Source organism: Lissotriton helveticus, chromosome 4_1 (genome assembly GCF_964261635.1).
Source record: "Lissotriton helveticus chromosome 4_1, aLisHel1.1, whole genome shotgun sequence".
Taxonomy (NCBI): Eukaryota; Metazoa; Chordata; class Amphibia; order Caudata; family Salamandridae; genus Lissotriton; species Lissotriton helveticus.
The window spans coordinates 167,403,473-167,430,197 of NC_136063.1; the positions used below are offsets into that span (position 1 = coordinate 167,403,473).

Sequence of the window (26,725 nt, forward strand, 5' to 3'; positions counted from 1 at the left end):
TAAAATGGACAGATCAAAACTCTTACCTCCCAAAGTGAAAACAGACCAAACACGTACTGTGGTGGTATCAAAATATTCTACAGTCAGTAAGAAGTATAAACAAATCATTTTGAAACACTGGTCAATTCTGAACATTGAACCAGACTTCAAACAGTCATTTAGCCAACCACCAATATTTGCTTTCACCAGAGCAAAGAACTTGGGTGAAATTCTTCAGAACAAACCTTCAGATAACATAACATACTCAGGAACCAAACCTTGCCTTAACTGTGGTAATTGTAACAGTATAATCAGAGGAAACACCATATGCCACCCCTCACAAGGTCATCCTATCAAACTAAAGGTAAATGCCACTTGTGAATCCAGTAATTTAATCTACGGGATAAGATGCCCATGTGGAAAGATGTATGTGGGAAAGACAGAACGTCGCATCAAGGTGCGACTAACAGAACATAAATCTAATATTCGATTGAAGAATACAAAATCAGCCCTATCATCGCACTTCGTAGAAGAACTCCACAATGTTTCCCAAATCAAGTTTATTATTCTAGAAATTGTACAGAAAACTGAGGGGAGAGACAATTCTAAACATCTTCTCAGAAGAGAGAACCATTGGATTCAAAAACTTTCCACCCAAAAACCGATGGGTTTGAATGAAAGAATTGAATTTTCCTGCTACTTGTGATTAATTGCTCCACAGACCGCACCTTGTGAAAACTGTGTTCGTTAATTATTATATCAGACACGCATTGTACCATGTCTATTGTACCTCTACATTTTATTGTAGTTCCTATCACTTGTTAGTGGCCCTACCCGTAAAACTAGACCACTTGCACATCAACATAACATGCGTTCGAGCCCCGACGGGTTCATAACACTTTTTCCACTTTTCTTCTATTTTTTTATTCTATTTTTTCACTCTCTTGAACTCATGCCTACCTATAGATTTATATTCTATTCCACCACACCGCAAACTATGTTTCATGCGTAAAACCATTTCACCCAACAGGTGATTCTGATTCCCCCGTCGATGATCATAGACTCGCCATAGTCTTTTTCCTTTGTCAATTGTCACGTGACATATCACACGACCGGAACCATTTCAAAATATCATAGCGCGGCCGGTTATCTCCGTGCCGTCGCTACCGAAGACGAGGAACGGCCCCGAGCACGTTCAAACTTCCTTTCCAGGTTAGTTCGCTATAGAGGTCAGGCCAACATTTGCTAAGCGTCACGCTCTAGCCTTTAACAACCACATCTTAACTGAATCCCACCGTTTACTCTTCACAGATCGTAGCAGCAAAACAGAGAAAGGCATGTAAGTGATGCTCCGTTCTCATTACCTTGATTACCCCGTGTGTATACCATCATCACACTCCTTAACAGAACATTACCAGAACCCTGTTCATATTTCTGTTTACGTTTTTGCTTATATTGTAAAGTTTACTTTTTAAGATGGTACGTTGTAATGATATTATTTATGTCATAAATGGTACCCTATTACGTTTTGCAGTGTCGATTCCCTGATGAAGGGCATGACCCAAATGCCCGAAATGCATTGGAAACATAATAATGACATTGCCTGAAGGACAAAATGTTTGAAAAATGTAAAAGTATAACAAACTATGCTTGAAATCAACAAGTCAAAGTGTTAATGAAATAAAAAAAACACGCAAACAATTCAATTAATGGAGTGGAAGTCTTTTTCAAGTGAAGACAACAAAATGTGTGCCCGCAAAGGGATGATTCTAGAGTACTTCTAGTCTCACTTCTCAACGTAATTACAAAAGTGGCCTGTTAGAAGTCATTCAGATTGATGAGTACAAGAAAATTGCATAGTTAAAACATATTTTTCTTTGGTGCACTAGGTTGGGGCTATCCCACTATTGGGAAGAGCCTCATAATTTGACACCCCCATGCAAAAAACTTCTAAAGTCCGCTTGTTGGTCGTATGTGAATGGTGAGCTACTTCATAGTTCATCCATTGGTACACTAACTCAGAAATTCCTGAATGTAAAGGACAATGCTGGATTTGAATCTTTTATGGACGAGATAGGACCCCCAATAGCGAAAACACTATATTTGCAATTCAGATATGGGGTGCTCCAGACAAATGCAAATACTTGTGGGTGGGGGGGGCAAAAATGATAGTGGCTTTTGTACTCTGTGCTCTCAAAATGCAAAGGAAGATGATGTCCATCTAATGTTCTTTTGCCCGGTCTATAAGTTACCCAGAGACCGTTGGATCAGACCCCTCTGTAAAAACATGGGGGTTAGATCCTATGAAGAAGCAGAACGTATAATTAAGTCCAACTCCTCTCAACTGATAGTGTTTTGCATAAGTAGGTTTCTATTCAATGTGTACTTAACTAGAAAACGGCTTGGTTACAAGCTGTAATGTAACATTGGGGACCGTAGCTTCCTCTTCTCTACGCAATTCAGCATAGATAGGACTGGGTTTATACTCTTAATGTGTTTTAATGTGTTTTAAATCTGGCTTTTAGTAAAATAACTTTGTTTTATATAAATTATTGAATGAGATCGTGTTTTTAATATGGTATTGTAAAATCCTGTTATGAATTAATTGTTGACTGTTCCCCTTTTCATCTATTGTAATCTGAATCTGTGACTAATTGCTGCTACTAATTGCTGCTATAACACATTGTAGATAATTGTTGCAAATGTTTTTTTCTTTTTGTACTCCCTGCTTTTATGGCTATATTAGCCGAAATAAAGTTGATACAACAACAACAACAATTAAATTAAAACACTTATTTGGGATTTGTTAACTTATAAAACATTCGGAAATAGATGTACAGTTCTTCTATAGGTTTTTAAATGTTGAGTGTTTGGAAATGAAAATGATACCCAACAGGCTTTCATTTCACGCCAGTACAATTGTCAAAAAATTCACTTTTTTAAAAAGAAGTAAATGCCAAGCTGCACCTTACAAATAATAAACATCAAATTCTCTCCAGGGACGGCCTGACATTTGACCCACCTGTCTCTAAATCTACAGCAAATGTGATAAGATAACAGAACACTAATGCATCTTCGAAACTCCAGCATGGCTGTTTGCTCCTACTTCCAGCCTGCACCGATTGGTCAAAACAGCAATGATGTCAGCAATGCAGACCGAGACCGAGAAAGCGGTCTCGGACTTCCTTTTGATGTATCTCTAGTGAGACGAGGAAGCCATTGGAGGCCTTCTGGGGGTTGGGGTTCTACACAGGTAGGCCTCCAAAAAGAGGAACAGGTGTGTGGACTACAACTCCCATACAGCTAACTCACTGCAACGAGCAACCTAGCTGGAGCTTTTTGTCATAGTGACGAGATGAACTCTGCTCGACGCAAAGTACTCCAGGAGTCAAAAATTAGCTAGCATTCGCGCCAAGAATTTTCAATTCTATTAAGGACACGGAGGCGAGGATTATGCTTCTCTTTCTTATATTTGCTACTCACAGCAGCCAATGAAAAACGTTTTGTATGCAAATAAAACTACATTTCCCATGATGCTTGTACATACATCACATCCTGTATAGCCCCATAAGAGCTGCTGTACCCTGTGTCTCCTCCTCTTTCTTTGCTCGAACATATACAGTCCACACATTAATAAATCCAGTCCATTTCACGGAATATGAGTCTCAATAAACATCCTTCAACATGGAGAACCATCGTCAAACTGGAAAGATTACGTCTTCTAAGCCAGAAGAACACCTGCTCCTTCTTCTTTACTCGAAGCTGAAAGGAATGAGACAGGAAAAACCCGTAACTTCTGCTGATACAGAATATCAAGTACATGCGGGTGGGTAATTATTACCAATACTGTAATAAACCGGGTGGGATAATCCTCGCCTCCGTGTCCTTAATAGAATTGAAAATTCTTGGCGCGAATGCTAGCTAATTTTTGATTCTATTACAGGACCGGAGGCTTCGGATTATGCTAGTTTAACGCTTATAAACACAACTACAGTCTTAAATCTCCCACCGGTACATAATACACTGTTTAAATAGAGTCTGAGAAACTCCATCAGAAGAATTAAAACTTGCACAACAATGGGAATTATCAAAACAAGAATGATAAGTATTGTACTTGAGCAAACTGCGTCTCACAATTGGTTCTAACACCCATTCCGGCCAAAGGCCCTCAACCATCGGCTGTAATAGCCTCGTACTCACATATAAAATGTCAATAATCATCAACAATCATATGAACATATACGCGAAAACCTCAGATAGTAAATCTGAGAATCATCGTTGTAAGCCATGAGGCATGTGAAGAAACACCCATAAAGTGCATTATCTCAAATTCGTGTGACAAGGCCCTGACCACATGCAGTTCAGACCTCGCTGACAGAGCAACTTCCTATAGTATATACTATACCTGTAAAACGCGGGCTTGCCTTGCCATAGGAACACCCGAAGGTGGAATGCTTCGTAACACAGCCTGACAATATTTAATGTCCAGTTGACATACTATTATATGTCTGGTAATAAAAAGGAAATCACGAGAATTAGTCCAGTTTGGAATATTTACGCCACCAAAAAGAATTCGAAAGAAAAACCCGACGCAAGTTCAGCAACCTGCCCTGAACCGAGAATGAGCCGCAGAAAAACGGCCAAAATGGACGCTATAAGGTGAACGTTACTGAAGTCCCCGTACATTATTTGGTAAATAATTCACAAGAAGAGAAATCAGTCCTCACAAAGCTGCCAAATGGCGTACATATCAACAAAGCGACCCTCTATCGCCGAAACGTAAGTCGGGAATGGAAGGACCCAGAAATACGAAATGAACGCGTTCGAAAACCAGGAAAGTATTGTAGATACCAGAAACTTGATCGTAAATAAAGCAAAGTCTGAATACATACACCTAGGGAAAACTGTACTTACCACATTGCCATGTGTCAAACCCAGACCCGTGCTTACTAAACGGCAACGATGAATCTGCGGGCCGTAGCTCCCTGGTGAACCATAAAGGCATCTGCCTTGATCTACATGAGTGCTGCTACATGAGAAAAGGGAAAATTGTAAGGTAAGGCGGTAAACCGAGCCGGCCTCCGCCGACCCAAGGGGCATTGGAATTTCAAAATGGAGTCCGCCCTGCACGAGTTGCGACCCAGTCGCCGGAAATACAAGGAAACCGGATGGAACAATCCTTTACTGTCATGTAGGCTAAGGAGGTATACCGCAACAACCTAAATATGAAAGTTTCGGCAGAATGGCCTGAGTCCTGGAACTACTCCTCTAAGAAGATGACCTATATGCCCATATCCGCTGATCGTTCTCGCAGTCGAGATATTGTGCATGCTGAACAGTAAGCCTCCAGAGGCGTGCACGATAAAGAGCCCGAATAACTGAAGGATCGGAAAAAACTGTTTGAATGACGGTGCCCAACACACCGCTACCGTGGCACTCACATGAAGGGAAACTCTTGCACTGATACCATCGGAAAGTCATCCTCGCATTGTAGATTGGGTCGTACAACCACTGAGTCGCGTATGATTGAGATAAACCTGGAAACCTAAACTAAGAGCCACAAATGAATGAAGGTTATAACCGGGCTATTCCAGCATATCAATCCGATGTCTGGAATATGAGGCCAAGGCCTGTTAAGCTAGACCTATCCATACATATATGTATCCAATTAACTTGAAAGGTAAAATAACTCGGTACTCAGAGGGTTCTAGAGAGCTGAGAGCTTGGGATAACCTATACCTCGCATCAACCATTAGAACCGCCACCGGAACAACTGCCATTGTAGGGAAGGAGGAGGGCACCAGAAGCTGCGGAAAAACGATGGAAAAAGAACCGACCAGCTAGTATGAATGTGACCACAAGCAAAAAACGTCTACCCTGTATACACTCAACGATAATAAATCTGTCCCATAGGGGCCTGTCGCAAAAGGCCTACCTGGATCTGGCGTCCTGGTGTCCAATCTTATGAAAGGCTTTGCGCCTCTCGGACGATCTGGCGCAAATGGCGTCATACCGACGCCTATCGCCGATCGTGGCTGACTACGACATTGATTTGCAGCCTGTCAAATCTGGGAATCCCTTTCTGAGACTACTAGAAAAAAGAAGCCTGGCGACGCCGTCAGGCAATTCCTCAGCTATACCCAAAAAGGGGGGTCGCAACGCCCTAGGCTAAATCCCGACACACGCGCGCGGCTGCCTTACGTGTTGGCGAAAAGGAAATACGAAATAAAAATATGAAATAAAAATAATAAATAAAAATAATAAATAAAAATAATAAAGATAATAAGTACATAGACAAAAACAAAATCATGCTCAAGGATTTGTGGTAGCAGAACGAAAATGGGCGTCAATCAAGCCCTGTCACCCTGAGTTAGGTACCGTCATACTCGAGGCCCTGTTGACCACACAAGAACGGGAAGAACCTGGGTGTCAACATAATTAGGTCAGGAGGCTCTTGCGCTCCTATCGGTTAGTTGTCATCCTCCAATATACATATATATATATATATATATATATATATATATATATATATATATATATATATATATATATACATACACATATATATCCCATCATCACCCTCAAGGGATATCCGTATTCAATATACATAGTAGTGCAAAGCACAGCTCAATGGAGGAGTAAAGGGGGAGCCAACCCTGTGCACACTAATAACAGAGAAATGAGTAATGTAGCGGCTCCTCAGCAAAGCTGTAGTCACAATACCAGCCCAAAGGGCGTCGGAGTCATTGTAAAATACAAGGAGTGTGTGCGCACTCCGAGGGCCAGCCTATTGTTAAAGCCTGGAGGCTACCAGGAAATCTGCTCAGGTAAAGCAGGAGGCACTGAGACCTCGAAACAAAACAAACTGGGGACGTGTGCGACGTGCGTAGGCCAAATCGCCCAAATGTAGCCCAATTTGGGATACGCACACCGGAGCGTTATGACTCCATAACCGCACTCGGCTACTAGGGAAAGCCTTTGGCGAGGAAGCGCGAGGCCGCGCAGTGATCAGCAAAACCCTATGGAAGTAACCGGAGTAACGTTGATTCAGAAAACCTAAATCGCCGAAATCCATGATTTGAACACCTACATTTTTGAGTAATAATGTATACCTTAACCACTGTCTCACAGTGACTCTCTTTTTCTGCTGCCAACAACAGCACGACATCTCCGCCCCCGTGGGAGCGACCTTATTTTGGGCCAGAGTGGCATAATCAAATAGCGTTATCACGCACACACAAGCCAGTGCAGCATTAATATTGAGAATAAATAAATAAATAAAAATTCCGAAGCCTAAATTTTATGATTTCAAATTAAAAATAAAGTGGAATTAAACTACAAATTTGTAACATCCAAAAACACAACCAGGGTAACCAGGGTTCGAACCCTGAGCCTTCAGGATAGGAGTCCAAGACCTCGCCCCTAGGCCACATTGACTCAATGACGTTATTAAGCACATAAACATGAGGGGAGCCTGTGGCCTATAAACCTGCAAATCTAAGCTGCCGAGGACAGCGCGGTACTTTGAGACCGGCAAGAAGTGAAAGTAAGCCTGGTTAGGTCACTCGCGTTAAAGTGTTTCACCGCTCCCGGCGGGGAGCGCACTGCTTTGCTAAACTGCTCCTAGCAGGGGCCTTTTGAGCGATTAAACATTACAATGACCTTTGGTGTAAGAGAGGATCAGTCGTGTTAATTTATTCACTGCTCCCAGCGGGAGCGCGAACCTGAAAAAGAAGATTACTCGGTAAACAGTGCGATGAACGCGCAGCCTTAAATAAGAATGGAGGGGGGCAGGGGGGTGGGGGAAGTCACAACCCACGGTGCGATATGCGCATACAAGTGCCAAACAGCAAATTAAAAACATAGCACGATCTACGTGCAACCATAAGCACAACAATGACAATCTCAATAATTAACAATCAACGTGCAATAGTAGACACATGCATCATCATCATATTAAAGATCTTGAGCACTTAACTTCCTGCGTGAGCAGCAAAGAAAGAGGAGGAGACACAGGGTACAGCAGCTCTTATGGGGCTATACAGGATGTGATGTATGTACAAGCATCATGGGAAATGTAGTTTTATTTGCATACAAAACGTTTTTCATTGGCTGCTGTGAGTAGCAAATATAAGAAAGAGAAGCATAATCCGAAGCCTCCGGTCCTGTAATAGAATCCAGTAGCATTCGCCCTGGTTCTGGCTACAGCAACTGCTTCCCGAGGCTGTGTCAATCAGCGAGTGTAAACCTTTCCTACTTCGTCACAGGGCGCGTTTGGATGAGAGAGCCTCAACCATCCCACAAAGCCCTGCGATGAGTCGGTAAAGGGGTGGGCTTCAAACTGTGTCGTCATTGCAGTGAAAACAAAATGAAGAGTTTGGAAGGAGAGCGAAGAACAAGGAGGGGATGTAAAAGACCAAGTTGTGTAAAATGTTCACGTTTCTGCACAATAGATCTTTAGGGAACTGTTTCCATGGAAAATCTAATGCGTAAAATATACAAGCATATGTGATGGAATATTGTATGCATTGTAATTGCCTTTATATAGCTCTTATTACCCCAAATGAGGTGTTAAAGCGCTTTTTCTGTGAGAAGCACGCTACTTCAGAACCCATAAAGGATTAGTGTTGAATTATACAGTGAAATATGAGATTAATTTGAGAGGTGGATATGTTAGTCTATTATTTGGATTGAGGAGGATAGTGAAGGGATAGAAGAGCAAAAGATCTGCATTTATATAGCGCTCGCTACCCCTGATGAGGGGTTGAAGTGCTGTTCGGCGAGTAGCACGCTGCTCCGGAACCAGAAAAGGATTAGTAGTGAATTAGTCCCTTTAAAATGTACACATTTCTTCCGCATTGTAATGGCATACGAACTAAAGGCATGTGAAATACCGTGGCATATTCATGTGGAAGCGCTGATTTACGTTCTCCCATGTCATTGATAAGTGCTGCAGGTTTAGGTCTGCCTCCCCGGCTGCATCGTGCAGGGATGTCCCAGTGTGCTGGGTGAACCAGAGACGGACCCAAGTGCAGGGAGCATTCAAGAGAACAGCACACACCAGCAACAAACCTCATTTGTAGGCACTGCCGCAGACTGAACTCGTGTCGGTGGCCACCAGGGGCAGGCCTTCTGCAGGAGGTCGCTCTCTGAGTACCTTTGTGTCAAAAATACCCCTCTCCCTTGATGTGTAGGAAGCAGGCCAGAGGACTGCACTTAAACATTACATATTGAATGACCCTGTGCTCTGGGCCGTTTGTTGTCCTATGTTTAACACCTCCTCAGTCTAAGCACAGGTTCCCACAGTGACCAACATCAAGCAAGGATAGGACATAACTGCTGTCGCAGCAGATTGAAAGGGAACACACCAGGTAATATAACAAATATGTACAGTGACATTAAAAAACGGAGGTCCGTAAGAAACGACAACGTACTAACGAACACAAACTTTACATTTATGGACAACCGCATCTCCAGGCCAAAATGCTATTTATTCATTACATGTTTAGCTTGCACCTTTTCTGGAGCAAGTATTATGCTGCGCACACACAGGTGCACTCTTTGGACAATCGTTTTCAAATGTAGTATTACTTTCACTCTAAACTTGTGGTGTATAGTAGGAAGATTGCTTCTGGCTAGCCGACCACAGCTCAACTAGTTCCCAACCTTTTAGGGGCTCACTTGAGTAGCTATGTGCTGTATGCTGGGGAGAGGCCTGTGATTGGCTGAGCTTACAAGAGTATCTCACTAGGACAACACCCCAGGTACAAATAAAATCCCCCTCCCTCACCCACAGCATATCTGTTTCTTGTGTCGGCCATTAGGAAGAGAGGTTAAGGGATGTCACCCCAGGACATCCTCCTTCATCCTAAAACATCATGTGCTGTTACTGAGGCAATCTGAGGCCCAATCTGTGATCCAATCACAAACTGCGAACAAAGGAGGGGGTTATCAGAGGTGTCGGTCATTGGAGTATGAGCTCTGAGCCAAGCATTCTAGGACCATGTTTAATGCCCTCCACTTGCGGTCATTTAATAGATCTTTAAACTAAGATCTAGAGGCGAGGTCTTCAAACTTTTGTAGGTTGAGCCCCCTCCAGCTGAATTATTTTAGATGTTGGGCCCCCACACCACCTGACAGAAATTTCTGGACTCGACCGCCACGCGCACATTCCGGGCATATTCAGCGAATAACATTCAATACAATAAGAGTGTTTAGTAAACTGCAGGTTTGTGAGTGGGAGGGTGTGGTGAAATATGACAGAGGCTTATTACACAGCTCAAAACACCACTTTCCAACATAAAATGTGTTCATAATAAGGCCAATGTACAGCTTACTTACAGCTCGCAACAGTCTGCAAAACAGTGTCGACGTTGCATACGCAATGAGCGTGTATTGTTTCACAAATGATGCAACGCTAAAAACAAACCGCAATGTCTGATTTCGATGTAAGGAGCCGTGCACTGATTATGCAGGAAATTGAGAAACGAGGGCAGTATGGCAGACCGGTATTTTGGCTGATTTTGAAAATCACACAATGACCTTGTTTTGCTGTTGTGCGACTGGAATGCTCTCAGGCAGCCCTGGAACGTCCTCGCCCGAACGTATAATTTCTAGCCTGCCGTGCCGACTGATGCCCGATACAATCACTTCTGTGCCCCATTTCTTGTATAATGGCCAAGTCGTACTTGAGGTGTGCAGGATAATAAAAAATATCACTGAGCCGTCACTGAAACTCCTCTTACACTGCCCGGTGTGGAGGACGTACACCTGTGAACACGAACGTGTAGTCACATTCACACGCGAGTCTATTGGATCAGTGTGTTGGCTTGTCTATCGTCCACAAAACATTAACAACAAACAAAGAAGTAAACTTTTACGTTTATTGCTTGTACTGACTAGGCCAGTAAGTCCTACTTTGATGTTTTATATATCCAAACCTGCCCCCTCTAATGACAGCATAATGATGCTACCCAATGCTTGTTTCTAAATGCCTCGAATCCTGTGTGTCATGTCGAAAGTGTCACTAGTTGGTAGGAAGACCAAAAACGGGTTCCTAAATGTTGGCTCTACTTCAGGACTGGAGATCCTGGCATGTTTTGCTTGACCCGTGTCCTTCCATTGGGCTCTTCTGTCAAGCACTTAAACCACCTTAACCACTGTGTATATTCTTCCCAGTCCCCAGCTTTAGCATCCAGATGAATTTACTGACAGTCTTAGCACTTAAATAAATATGAATTCAAAGCCCCTACGAACGAAATGTGCTCACTTTGCTGTTTTGCCACAAACGGGCTGTTGATTTGTTTTTTATTTGATGGTTTTATTATTTGTGATGTACACATTACACGTATTTATGGCCAGATAGCAATAATCGCACCAGTGCATTGTCTTCATTTTTGGAAACCCTCCTGGATGCCTTCGTCAGACTAACACTTTAGTTTCCGCACTTCCCAAATCTAGCAAGAACAACAAAAAAAAGAACATCTAAAGTTTAATTTTTTTAATGATATTGCTGCGTTCCCTCATGTGTTGTTTTGTTAGGCACGGGGAGATTAAGTGATTTGGCCAGAATCACAGGATGTTCAGCTTCTTTGCCGAGAGTCGAACTCTGGAAACTTTGTCGTTCTGGGAAGAGCTAACTCTCCCAGGAGGGGGTTAATTCACCAAGCTGAAATGCTTCAGCTGCAGTGGGAGGCGAGGGGTCTCCTCTGCTAAAACCGAAAGCAAACCAACAGACACGCTTTCGGTTTTAGCAGAGGAGACCCCTCGCCTCCCACTGCAGCTGAAGCATTTCAGCTTGGTGAACTAACCCCCTCCAGGGAGACTTAACAAGACAAGCATTTACAATGCAACGGTTTCGCCTTGGCAAAAGTTAGAGATATTGGCATTGTAAATTACAACATTTTTATTTATGTGTTGGTTTTGAAAACAGATAAATAAATGACATTGTCATTTACATTGCCAATAGCTTAATCTCTCGCAAATGTGAGACCTATTGTACCCTACTGGACGAGCTCAGCAGACAGCAATTACTACCACACACACACACCCAGAGCCACAGACACCCAGAGCCACAGACACCCAGAGCCACACACAGCCAGCCACACACACCCAGAGCCAAACACACACACACACACAGAGCCACACACACGCACACCCAAAGCCACACACACACACCCAAAGCCACACACACACACACCCCCAAAGCCACACACACACACACACACATCCAGAGCCACACACACACCCAGAGCCACACACACACCCAGAGCCACACACACACCCACACCCAGAGCCACACACACACCCAGAGCCACACACACACACACACACACACCCAGAGCCACACACACACACACACACACACCCAGAGCCACACACACACACACCCAGAGCCACACACACACACACACCCAGAGCCACACACAGAGCCACACACACACACACACACACACACACACCCAGTGCCACACACACTAACCCAGAGCCACACACACTAACCCAGAGCCACACACACCCACACACACCCACCCAGAGCCACACACACCCACCCAGAGCCACACACACCCACCCAGAGCCACACACACCCACCCAGGAGAGCAAGCACAGCGAGGGGGCAGGGAAGCAAGCACAGCGAGGGGGCAGGGAAGCAAGCACAGCGAGGGGGCAGGGAAGCAAACCAGGGGGCAGGGAAGCAAACCAGGGGGCAGGGAAGCAAGCAAGCACAGGCAGGTTGCAGGGGAGCAAGCACAGCCAGGGGCAGGGGAACCAGGGGGCGGGGAGCAAGCACAGCCAGGGGGCGGGGAAGCAAGCACGGGCAGGGAAGCAAGCACAGCCAGGGGGCAGGGAATCAAGCACACTAGTCACTAGTAGGTTTCAAAAGAGATCCTGGGCTGCACAATTTTGAGATCAAGTATTTGTGCAACAGCTGGCCGGAGATCCCTACTGGAATACTGGGAGAGGGCATGAACCCTCTGCCTACTCAGAAACGCAGATAAGGAGCAAGATTACACTTTCAAGCAGGATGAAACAGAAAGCATGAGGATCAACGCATAACCAGTGCTGCTGCCACAGCCAGAGTTAAAAAAACGTAAAGAGTTTGTTAAATGTTACATTATTTTTCTAATTCGGTTCGGGATTTTTATTGTTTTGCATATTGACTTTATTACGGTTTTGTTACTAAATAAATAGTGTACACATTGCCCTAAATTATGCATGTCTGCTTTGTGCCACACCTACCAGGGGTCTAAGATCGGGTTAATTTAGTAAGTTTGTGGCTTCACCCTGTGAAGGGATGTGCTTATTCTTTGAAATGGGCATCCACCCCAAATAATAATCCAAAGTATTTATTATTTAGCTTTGACAGCATTTCAGAAGAGGATCTAATGAGTCAAAGGGTGGTTAAGAATGCACCATTTGCAAGATTACATCCTGCAATGTCGCTAATTTCTCTGCCTGTGACATCACTCAATGGGAAGTCAGTGGGCCAAAAGTCATCTGATGTCACTTCCCTTGATGTTATCAAATATGCTAAAGTTAGTGAGAACTATGGGTTACCAAAACCATACACCACTGTCAGAGCTTGAAATGTAAAGGTGTAGGTACTCACTATCCCAGAGTACCTACCTATGTGCTGCTGGGAGAAGCAGGCACACTCCCTTTCAAATGAAATAAGTGAAGGTACTGAGTGCTTTCCCATTTTAAGAACTGACCCTGGGACAATTACAGAAATCCCCCTAAGCGCACAACCATACACAGGGATCCTTTTACGCAGGGATACCTCAAGCACGAGATCGCAGTTAGACAGGAGGTTCCGCACACTGTCTCAATCACAATGAGAGTTCTTACAAACACACAGTACCACAGCATGCGTGCAGCGTTTGAATATGCACGCATACATTACTCCACCCCGGACATACGTATCCACACAGGTTGAACGTGACACGATCTGAGCTAACAAGAAGGGGGGTTCAATCTATGCACACGCACTGCTTTTTTCCTCCACACAGCCCTTGTCTTACTTGCGCAAACACCTGGTCGGTCATCTCCTCGGGTTCCCCCATGCTCTCCTTTCCGCTCATTGAGGCTCTTGATTCAGCACAGGCTAGAGAAGGGTTTGTGCTTCCTGCTAGTGCTGCCCCTGCCGCTGTACAGTGAAACTTAACTGACATCAGAGCTAGCCAATCAGGAAGTCGAAATCACTTGCCGCTTGCCAGTGAACTTTGTTTCCTAGAGGGGCCGGCCAATCGCTAGCCAATAGCCACTTTTCCTACATAGATCAATCTAACTTGTTATGCAAAATCAACAAATCAATTGCAGAAACCAGCCCACCACGTTAGAGTGACATGTACACTATACAATCAACGGGATAAACCTGCAGAAAGGCACGCAGTTATTGGCTGACCAGCATTTTGGTCATGTTATTTGCTCCTAGGGAGAGTGTTTTCTAATTTCGTTGTTAGTAAGCCTACAAGCCATCAAAGATAACAAGCACCTACGAGGACACAGGGGGTGGGAGAGGACACGGACGGCGGGAGGGGGCGGGAGAGGACACGGACGGCGGGAGGGGGCGGGAGTGGACACGGACGGCGGGAGGGGGCAGGAGAGGACACGGACGGTGGGAGGGGGCGGGAGAGGACACGGACGGCGGGAGGGGGCGGGAGAGGACACGGACGGCGGGAGGGGGCGGGAGTGGACACGGATGGCGGGAGGGGGCGGGAGTGGACACGGACGGCGGGAGGGGGCGGGAGTGGACACGGACGGCGGGAAACGTGCACAGGACAGCGAGGGGGGGGCGGAAAGGCACACGGAGGGGGCGGGAATGGACAGACTTTCAGTGAAAGGGGAGGGAACGGGAAAAAACGTAACTCCGCCCTGGGAAAAAATCTCGGGAACGCCCCCGAATCTGGTCCGGCCTTGACGGACAGATCTCTGTTCCAATGGCTAGCCTCCATTTATGGAGCTAGCCAATGGGACAGGGGGGCGTATTCCATTTTCCTTACTGAAATCAACAGATTTCTCTGGAGGCGGAGCTAAGAGCTCCGCCCTCCAGCGAAACCTAACAAAAAGTGCACGTCGTGCCCCATCGATCCCCCTCCCTCCCCCTTCCACATACCAAAATCCTCCAAGAAGACTTGCAGGGACGGAGTGACACAGGGAACAAAGGTGAGATTGAAGTAGAGTGCGCGCCCCCCTGGGAAGGTGTCGTGCCCCCCCAAGGGGGCGCGCCCCACAGATTGAAGAACACTGACTCTAGAGACTTGCATCAAGGTAAGCGGAAGTTGCCTGAATGTACACTGAAGCAGATCCCAAACCACTGTTTGTTCATGCGGCTCAGAAATGTAACTATTAATTCAAACAATGTGCCCTAGATGTTTTAGGTTTGTGCAGAACATGAGTGTGTAGTATTAGTGCACTAGCTGTAGACGCTTGAAATTTCCATATAATGTGGCAGTGGATAGAGGAATTGTGGGTGTAGAACATGTGGGTACTGGGCGTTTGGCAGCAGAGCATCAGTCATAATAATAATAATCCATATTTGTCAAGCGCACCATACCCCATAAGGTTTCAAGGCGCTGGGCGCCAATAGGTTTAGCTTGTTAGGTGTGTGTTCCTTGTTGTGTGATATGTCTGAATCCGGTAACAGAAAACTCACCGGGAGATACTCCAATACTGGTCATTGCTTTGATTTGCTTGCGAGAAAGTGTCATACGTTTAAAAGTAGAATGTTTCTCATACGCCAACTGAAACCATAGAATGTCACACATAAGCAAACTGAAAAGTTGGCGGCTATGCTCAAATGAGGGCGAGTTGAGAGGTATGAGTTTTGAGTACCTTTTTAAGGTAGGCAAGTTAGGGTCATTTGTACGAACACATTTTCCGATAGACACAGAATGAGTAAAACCCTTTGTTACATCAGGCCCTTAGCCCGCTTCTCAAGGAGCTAACGTCATACTAAACTAATAGAGGGGCACTCCTTAACCAGTCTGTAGCCATTTCCACTTCAACATATGTCCAACATCTCCATCTCCACAGCAACCTTCCCGGACAGATGGCAACACACATACGTCAGATGCCTCCTAAAGAAAGTCTCCGCCGATCCCAGCGATCTAAAAAATTATCGGCCAACCTCCCTGCTCACCTACTCGGCCAAAGCACTTGAGAAAACCATCAACCAGCAGCTCACTGAATTCCAGGAACATAACCACCTTGTTGTACTCTGTGGTAGAAGTAGACAGTGGTAGCCAAGTAGATTTAACATGTACTTTTAATCTGTAGTCTGTTCAAGTACATCCAGATGGTTGGTAAGTACAACAGACAGGTAGTCCAGGTAATAGGTGAAGTATAAGTAGATTAACCAGTAATCAAGGTAATAGTTACAGGTAGTAGCAACCCCCTTGTAGTAGCAAACCCCACCAGGAGCAGCCTGCCTGCTGCTCAGCCCCTCTCTCTGTCATTACTCACTCACACAGACACCCAACATTCCATGCATCACTGCATTCCCAACATTCTACGGTAAACCGGCACATTGGCTGAGCAGCAGAAAGAAAGGATGAAGTGTGTAAAATAGAATAACTATGCAGGGCATAACACATCCCTTTCCTTTTAAAAGAAAACAAAAAGTAACAATACTGCAAAAGAATAACTATACATAGAAATGTACAAATGCAATAAATAGTTCAAAACCCAAGGATGTGAAATAAAGTATTCACCACGGGAGGGTCAGAGCTATTTTTAACAGAGAGAATGGATGTCTTACAAACATCAATGGAGTAAAATAACCCATCCTCTCCCAGTAAATATAATGAACAAAGTTCCTAGTAAATTGCAGAGGGTAAAAACAAACCTGCAACTACAATTCCTTCTGAAAGGGAACAAATCAATAGACAAGATTCCTCATGAAAGGAAACTAACATTTGCTGTGAAAGAGGAGCTAAAAAACAAACTTCCACCCCTCATATGAGGACTGTGACCTATTAAGTCCAGTAAGACTTTACATAGTTTAAGGTCCCATTTTCATGCATAAATACACCCTGTGTAGGGGAACCAAACCCATAAACCCAAAACCCACTCAATGTAAGGGTTACATGAAATGTAGATTGGAGAAATCCCCAAAACATACCCCGCGTAGGGGTTACCTAATAAACAACTGTAAATGGGAATCGCACCCAAGAACAAAACCAACCCAGTGTAAGGGTTACCTGTTATGCTATTCGACGGAGGCCCGATACACATACCCCGTGTCAGGTTTACTAAATAGTACGGAACTGTAAAAGTGAAATACACTCATGAACCTACCCCAATGTAGAGGCTGTGTGCTACATTTAACACGATGTGAAAAGAGCTCGTGATACCCACCCCTGCGTAGGGGCTGCGTGTAATGCTTTAAGTGACTCGTACCCAAATCCATGCCCATCCCTAATGTAAGGGATAATATAGAACAGCTATCCACTAATAAACTAGACAAAGACGTCCATAGAGAAACAAAACCTAAACTGTGGAAGCTGGCACATACATTTTAAGCGTAGATCCATCAAGAATGGATACTAAACATTACATACATAGTACTAGCAAGGCAAAGACACTACTGTAGAAATCTCACACCCGGAACATGCTTGATGTAGGAAAGAGAACGTGGATTAAACAAAATTCATTTCAAATGCATAAACGTCATTTCATCTTGGCAGTAGATGACAGTAGATGGCAGCACAACACATGGCAGTGAATACAGAAATGCCTGAAAAGAAGATTCCACAAATTAGAACAAATCTAAGCTGCACTCGTGAAAAGAATGCCACCTCGAAAAATGAGTCCCTGCCCATGTTATGAGCATATGAGAAACCTCCAAAGATTTACTCATCCTAACAACGGACATCAAGATTGTGTCACTTAACGTCAAAGGCCTCAACCACCCCGTCAAGCGACGAAAAACACTAGACTACCTGAATAGGCTCAAAGCAGATGTATACGTCCTCCAAGAAACTAGAGTGACCACAGAGGATGCAAACAAACTTCAGGCAAACTGGATAAGCGAGATGGCATGCTCACCAGCAGTCAACAAAAAAGGAGGGGTGATCACCATTATAAGCAAGAAAGGGAAATTCAAGATTCTGGGCAGCGTAGCAGATACGGAAGGCAGGAGACTAGTCACAAGCATCAAGAGAGGAGAGGAAACAATGCACATAGCAAACATCTACGGTCCGAACGCCACAAACAAAAAGTTCTGGGAGGAGGTAGAAAGCGAACATAGCAAGATCCCACTGGGAGAACTACTGATAACGGCAGGGGACATGAACCAGGCGATGGATAATGCAAACGAGTATTTGTACAGGAGAGCGTAGATTGTAATGCTGTAGAGCGTCTACATTGTGAAAAAAAAGGAAAAGTACCTTTTGAAACAACCGGTGACATGCTGCAGGCAAACAGACAAAAACGCGTAAATCTTGCTCCCACTACGGCGTTCAGACAGGCTAAATCTTCAATTAACCTAATTGAAAACGTTTCAAGTGCCAAAAACGTGGTTGGCAGAAGAATGCTGAAAGATGAAATGCCGGAGACAGAGTTGAAGCAGTGCAGAGTTCCGGTGGAAGCACAAATGGCAGCACGTTTTTTTACGCTAATGCCGATGGCTCAAGACGCATTGAAAGTGAGGAACATACTGTGGCAGTACCGTGAGCAGAGTAGAGAATGCAGTCCTCGTGAAGGTAAGGGCGTTAGCAGGGCACGGCATGCGCTCCATTTTTCAAACAGCCGTCCTGCGGTTAAACTACAAATATTCCTAACAAAGCAAGTCACCGTAATCATTCAAAAACTAGGAAAAGTGTCTGCTCTGCCAAGCAACACTTTAAATCTGCACTAATCCAACAAGCAGGCAATACGCAGATAACAGATCCCAAACAAATGAGCCCAACTTGAAAATAGACTTGAGCAAAACAGTGTCACCTGTGTTCATGCAAGGGAGACAAATGAGCAGACGGCCTCACCAAACAAACCCACTGTGTAGAAATCTGCGCTCCAACACAGACTACAAATAAAGTAGTAGACCTCAAACCTGTGTAATACTGGGAACTGCCTTCTTGGGCACACAGTGAGATGACAATGGTGGATGACAGGCTTGAAGAGCTGTTGACAATCTTGCTAAGTTCGTACAACAAATTGGCACAAACAATCCTTGCAGACAGAATACTCTGTTTATCTTGAATTAAATCTTCCCTTGAATGCACACTTCTTGTTAATATCTGCGAGTTGAACAAAGTGCAGCATGCTTGAGCTGGTGTCAAAATGTTAATGGTTAACGCACAATGGGCAGCGTCCATGAAATGACAAAAACAGCTTACTGTACTTTCAAGGTCCCTCTGTGCACCATCCATTCTGTGACTTGTAGTAGTAGCTTATTTAGACGGTGTACAGCACGCCTGTGTGGGGGCTGCCCGATGTGATGGACACCGGTGGGTTGAAGTGCGTGTTGTTGCTGTACTTGTTTCAAATGTGTTCTTTGTAGCTTCATGTCTTTTGAGTTACACAGTTGTATGTACTCTTGTAAGTCTTCTTTCTTCTGTCTTGTGTTGCTTGTTGTGTTACCTCTGATATGATTGAAGTAGCTTTGTTTCTTACTTGTCTGCGCTAGTAAGACTTGTGGCTCCTTCTCACCCTCTGGAACGGTTAAAGATGTCATCTTCTGCTAGTGGGAAAGTCTCCAACTCTCACTCGTCGCCAAAATATGTTGTACTCTGTGGTAGAAGTAGACACTGGTAGCCAAGTTGATTTAACATGTACCTTGAATCTGTAGTCGGTTCAAGTACATCCAGATGGTTGATAAGTACAACAGACTGGTAGTCCAGGTAACAGGTGAAGTATAAGTAGATTAACCAGTAGTCAAGCCATTCGTTCCAGGTAGTAGCAAACCCCTTGTAGTAATCAAGCTAATAGTTACAGGTAGTAGCAACCCCCTTGTAGCAAACCTCACCAGAAGCATCCTGCCTACTGCTCAGCCCCTCTCTCTGTGTCATTCCTCACTCACACAGACACCCAACATTCCATGCATTACTGCATTCCCAACATTCTACGGTAAACATTCACACTGGCTGAGCAGCAGGAAGAAAGGATGAAGTGTGGAAAATAGAACAACTATGCAGGGCATAACACACCTACCTCTCAATCAGTATTTTGTGCCATGCTCAACTGAGACAGCACTGATTGCTGCCACAGATGACATCCCAACACTCCTTGACCGCGGAGAAACTGTGGCCATGATCCACCTTGAACTCTCCACGGTGTTAGACACAGTCTCCCACAACACCTCATCAACAGACTCAACAATACAGGCATAGAGCAAGATACCCTCAAGTGGATCACCTCTTTCCTTACAGGACACACACACAGCATCCGACTGCCTCCCTTCACCTCTGCCCCAAAGACATTCAATGCAGCGTACCACAAAGATCATCCCTCAGCCTCGCCCTGTTCAACATCTACATGACCCCCCCCCCCCCGCAGACGTCGTCCGATCCACAGACTCAACATAATCTCCCACTCCGACAACCCTCAACTTATCCTCTCGCTCGCCGGAGACCCCCACCCCCAGGCCAAAAGCAACTTCTGCAACGCCATGACAAATGTACGAGAGACAACTGCCTCCAACTCAACCCTGACAGAACTGAAGTACTGATCTTTGAGAAGAGCGCCTCCGCATGGGACCACAGCTGGTGGCCTGCAGAACTCCGAACGACCATGCATGCATGCAATCTTAGCATCCTCCTTGACAGCCAACTGACCATGAAACGACAAGTCCACGCAGTCGCCTCCTCCTGCTTCTACACACTTTGCATGCTCCGCAGAATCTACAGACTGATCTCAACCAACACCAGAAAGACAGTCACTCAGGCCCTCGTCACCAGCTGCCTTGACTACAGCAACACCCTCTATGCCTGCATCTCCACCCAGCTCCTCAAAAGACTCCAGACCATACAGAACGCAGCAGACAGACTCATCCTAGACCTCCCTTAATGAACCCACATCACCCCCCACCTGAGAGACCTCCACTGACTCCCCATCCAGAAGAGATGCCAGTTCAAAATCCTCACACACGCCTACACTTTCCTCCACAACCTAGGACCTCCCTACATCAGTCATCGACTGACCTTCCACCAACCCTCTAAACACCTATGCTCCTCTTCACTGTCCCTCACGCACAACCCCCATCCGTCGGTCACAGCGGCGTCCGCTCTTTTTCCTACATTGCTTTCAAGTGCTGGAACAACCTTCCCCTCCAGCTCCATACAGCCTCCACGCTGGCAGACTTCATAAAGCGACTCAAAACCTGGCTCTTCGATGGAGATCCGCGCCCAGATGCCCCTAGGGGTGACAGTGTTGCGCTTTACAAATGCTGATTGATTGATGTGAAGAAGGTTGCCACATGGCTGGCTTTTTTATTTTTTTATCTGCCTGGACTGCGCATAGTCCTGCATATGCCAACCGTAATTATCATTTTATGTGAAGGAGTGTGAAGCTGGTACAGAGCTGTCAATACTGACGGCACCAAATTAAGTTGCTGGATAAAATATGGTTAAATGCAAACATATTTTTTCCTGCTAAAATATAAACTTAGAATAGGGTTGCCACCTTTCCCAGAGTAAAATACAGCCCATTTGTTCGTGTTTGAAGCGTATGCAAAGGGCTGGATGCACTACATAAATAGGATTGTACAGGAAATTGTTTGTAACGTTACTTTTCCTTAACACAGCCGTAGAACATATTTTAATGTGCTTTCTTAAATTTGCTGCTGTATATTTGTACAGATAAAGGGGCTAAAATACCAGTTTTAAGTTATTTAACTCATTTTTGTACCGGTGGGGGCATTAAAATAACAGACATCCTGGTGAAAAACTACATTGAACATCAAACCCACAAGAAAACAGCTAAAGCGTATTTGAGAGCTTTTTAAATACTTTCATGATGATTATTAGGACAAACAGAGGCGTCAATGTCATATAACAAAAGAATCTTGACAATTGTACATAAATTATCACCTGCCAATACTCGGATGTTTATGGAATCACTAAATGTGCACAAATGGCCGGTATATGTTCCTGAGAGGTTGCAGCTCTAGTGTGTGGCTGGCTGTGTATTGTTGCACTACAGTCCTGGACATTATTTGTACGTGCCTCGCACGTGGCCCTGTGCCCTGTATGTTCCTTCCTCACTTTTGGATGTCTCCCCACTCCCCAGCAGTACTCCGCATGCTTGGATTTTTAAAGCAGATTGTGTTGCTGGTTCCTGTCCCGTCACGTGACGAGCTCCCGAGTTGTTTCCTGCCGGAAGCGGGTGTCATGGGTGCCCTCGGTGTCCTTGCTCCGTCATGAGACACCCGGGGTAGAGTTTCAAACCCATTGTATTTCCTGAATAGTTGTAGCTGCTAGATATGTCAAATTAACATTGTTCACGATCTTCATAGTTATTTTCTAGCTCTTGCAGTTACACGTGTTTTGCCTGCTGTACAGTACAACCAGCCTGGGTGGTGACGTATTTTTTTAATTTGCATACCCACAATGCACCGGCGCTGTAATGTATGTAATGCAGGTTCCCCCACCCCACGTTCAAATTTCTATTGGGGGGAGGCATAAATTAAATCTGAACGGAAGGTACTACAAGTGTAATATTCCGTTTGTATTCAAATATGGGCACCATTAGTTAGTAATTATTTTAAAATAAGACTTTATATACCGCTGTGTACACCTGTTGAACTGTGCTCGCTTCGGCAGCACATATACTAAAATTGGAACGATACAGAGAAGATTAGCATGGCCCCTGCGCAAGGATGACACGCAAATTCGTGAAGCGTTCCATATTTTGTTTGCGATATTTATCAGCATTTTAACCACTAATTAATCTCTATATAACCGAGCTGCATAAAGGCTGCCCAATTTAAGGATCCGATCGTCCGTATTTTGACACGAAAAGAGCTAAAACTTTCCTTTTAAAAATATTTGTGTGTTATTGTGCCACTTGCATAGACGAGATATAACGTAAGAATATAAATTGAGTGTTTAATGACTGATACTGTATGTGTTTTTTATTCAACAAATCGTTGGCAGACTGTTTCACCCACGTGAAATGTATTTTCATCTTCCCATCGGTGTGGTTTTAGGTACTACAATTGACGCAGGATTTAAAAATTTTTTTTTTTTTTAGTTCGTGTTTTTATTAAAATATAAAGTGTACAAATCAAACGTTATATATAAAGTACATAATGAAACGCGGCGCCTTGTCTTCAGAGAAGAGAAAAGGAGAGAGGAAAGAAGAAAGAAGGGGGGGGGTCTATGCCTCCACCTTTGCCGCATGTCCGGGGGTTGCGTCAGGTGTGCGTCGAGTAGTTCCCACATCTCCTCCTTTGGGTTGTGTTCCTTTGAGAACTTCCCGGTTATATTGTCTGCTCCTCTGAGAAAGGTAACCCAGTTCATCCAGGTCTTAAAGTTTGCTTTGGCAGTGTTTTTCCAGTTCGTCAGGATTATTTTTAGGGCAGCTGTAAGCAGTATGTCCAATAGGTCTCTTTCTGCTTTACTGTTTAGGTCTGCTGTCATGTATTCTGTGGCTAGGCTTACAAAGCTGATTGTTAGGTCTTTGTTGAAGATGTCATTTATGAAGCTGTTCACCCTCGACCAGAACTTCCTGACTTTGGGGCAGTTGAAGATCAGGTGTTCTAGGGTGCCTTCCTCTTTCCCGCAGTTCCAGCAGCTGTCTGTGTCTCTTATACCAGCTTTGTGTAGTTTTGCCGGGGTCCAATAGGCTCTGTGGAGGAGCCAGAATTTTGTCTGGGCTAGTTGTGGGGTTATCTTATTTGTTGACGCCGAGCGCCACAATTTGCACTTTTCGTCGTCGTTTAGCTGCCTTCCCAGGAGCTGTTCCCATGTGTTTGTTGTTTTCTTGTTTAGTGCAGATGTGGTTGGGCTGAGGAGCTTGTATAGCTTTGCCGTTTGGTGGCCCGTCGTGTTCAGGTTTTGCATGTATTTGCATGTATTTGACAAAACAGCTAGGCCACCCCCATTACGCCCCATCATCTCAGGGATCTGGTCTCTTTTGGAACCCCTTTCGTCTTTTGTTGACTTCTTCTTGAGACCACTAGTGCGGAACATGCCCACCTACCTTCAGGACACGAAGGATGTCCTCCGTTTGTTACCTGAAGTGGATTTCAACTGCGGGACTGACATTCTTGTCAGTTTCAATGTGGAATCACTTTATACATGTATCCCACAGGAAGAAACACTGCAAGCGGTGAGAGGTCTACTTGAGGCAGAAACTCATGACAGTATTACACCCATCCACTTCATTATGGAGCTGGCAAGGTTGGCCATGACAGAGAATTTTTTCCAATTTGAAGACTCTTTGTACCTCCAAATATCGGGTACTTCAATGGGGAGCATTTTTGCCCCTAGTTCGGCAAATCTTTATGTGCATCTCTTTGAGACATAACATGTACTCGACCACAACAACCCATATTTACATCAAATGGTGTTGTGGAAGAGATACTTTGATGACGTCCTGGTTATGTGGCGTGGGGACATTGCTTCCATTATAGCCTTCCAAAACTGGTTGAATACACAGAATCGATTTCTTAGATTCACGGTGGAATATAGTGAGACAGAACTACCATTCTTAGATCTCCTCATTATTCCCAAAGATGGCCACCTAGCAAGCAAATTGTACAGAAAGCCCATGTTCAGGAACTCGCTGCTTCGGTTTGACAGCCACCATCCTCGCTCCCTAAGGGAAAATTTACCGTTTGGACAATTTTTGAGGGTCCGTAGAAACTGTTCCGACAGGAATGACTTTGAGAACCAGTCTAAGGACCTATCTACCAACCTAATAAAACGGTTATACCCAAACACTCTGGTTAAAAGAGCACGCAAAAGGGCTGCCAACAACCACCGGGATGCCTTATTAGCTCCACCTATCATCAAACCTCCCCTGGAGAAGATGACTTTTGTCACCACTTTCTGCACAGCTTCCACACAAGTGCAAAAAATAATACGAAAGAATTGGCGCATTCTTAACACTGCTGGTGTAAGCATGCCACCCCCGTTGTTTTCTTTCAAGAGGAGTTCCAGTCTACGAGATGACTTAGTTCATACCAGACCCCGGTCAATTCCACAGGAATCCACTACTACCTTGTGGAACTCCTTGCCTATTCAAGGACACTACCCTTGTGGCACTTGCTCTGTGTGTCCGCAGACTGAGAAAACACTGACAGTCGACATTGGTACTACACGCCCTTGGATTCTTAGACGACATACCAACTGTAATAGTGAGAAGGTGATCTATTTAATAACATGCCCCTGTTCCCTCCGCTATGTTGGCATGACAACCAGAAAAGTGAAACTTAGAATCCAAGAACACAAAAGTACCATCAGGCTCAACAGACAGGCTACATGTATGACCAACCACTTTTTAACTAAACGACACACTGCTGACGACATGAGATGGTTGGTCCTTGAACAACCTTATATTCCCCAACATATCAGTGACCTATCTCGATACTTGTTCATTAAAGAACAAAAATGGATTTTCAGATTAAAAAGTGATACAACAGGGCTAAATGACGAAATTCCTTGGATCCAGGTCTAATGAATCCCACATTCCTGGATATTCAACCAGATATTGAAATGTTCGGAATCCTTTTTGTTTTTGTTATTGGTGATGTGTACAGACAACACATGCACACACCAGGTAACTAAGACAATGTGGATGCCAATACTGGAGGTCTGGATACGAATGCCTAATTTGTAAATAGACTTCTGGAATTCATGCTGCACCCTCAACCAGGTTTTGATCCTAAATGGTTTTCTACCACCATGGCCATGTGCCCATTTTCTGTACATCTAGGACAGACCATGCTGGGGTGCTTAGGCCATTCCAGAACCAAGTGGAGTGCATGCCCCTTACTTAATATCATGGAGGGAGACACACTGATAATGATACAGTGCAGGGTTTTTCAACTTTTGACTTAATTGGGCTGGTTCTCTAGCAATGTTTTTGGTATGGTCTATTGCCAACATGTCCCCTCACTGGAGAGACCGGGTTTATTACTGAGCATGTGGCCTACACCTCTTAATCAACATGGGGCATTCATCAGGTGATTTGAGCTGTGCGCTGTGTTTTGTGTTTCAAGGGTCCCTTTAATATGGGCTCCACCACTTTCCGTTTTAAATAGCATAACAGACTTATGAGCACACAATTTACGTGTTTCCTGACAAAACTTCTTTGTTGTGATTTCTTGTTGAGATCTCGACTATGGCTTCAACTTTATCGGCAGACATATTTTATGTATGCGGGTGTCTCTGAGCACTTTCTGAGTACCTAGAATTATGTTTTTAGTTTCCTGTGTTGTACTCTGTCATGCCGAGTCGGGCACTTTAGAGTATGTTCCTTTACGATCAGCACTTTTCTTGTATTTTATTCCGATTTGGGCTGGTCACTACGGCTGCGCATATCGCATGATTTGTAAATAGATGACCATGCCGGGACACGCCCATACCTACGTGGTAGTTTATCACGTGGTATTTCACGGCGTTTGTTCGCCGGCTTCCCTTTGGTCCGCATAAACAACGGACAGGTTCATCCAGTCCTGCCCTTGGAAAAGCAACCAATCGGCGAGTGTAGCATTCCCTTTGTAAACAGACAATCATGCCGGTACACGCCTATACCTACGTGGTAGTCTCTCACGTGGTATTTTCCGGCGGTTTTTACGGGC

General features: G+C 44.6%; 1 protein-coding gene and 1 non-coding gene across 2 annotated transcripts in view; both read left to right on the top strand.

Annotated features, from left to right (window-relative positions):
- The window catches only part of LOC144827087 (protein brambleberry-like), a 184,138-nt gene that overhangs the window by 60,810 nt on the left and 96,603 nt on the right, over window positions 1-26,725 (top strand). The window lies entirely within an intron of this gene.
- LOC144829862 (U6 spliceosomal RNA) lies at window positions 22,724-22,830 on the top strand. Its single transcript, XR_013610854.1, has one exon. It is a non-coding gene; the product is annotated as a U6 spliceosomal RNA (small nuclear RNA).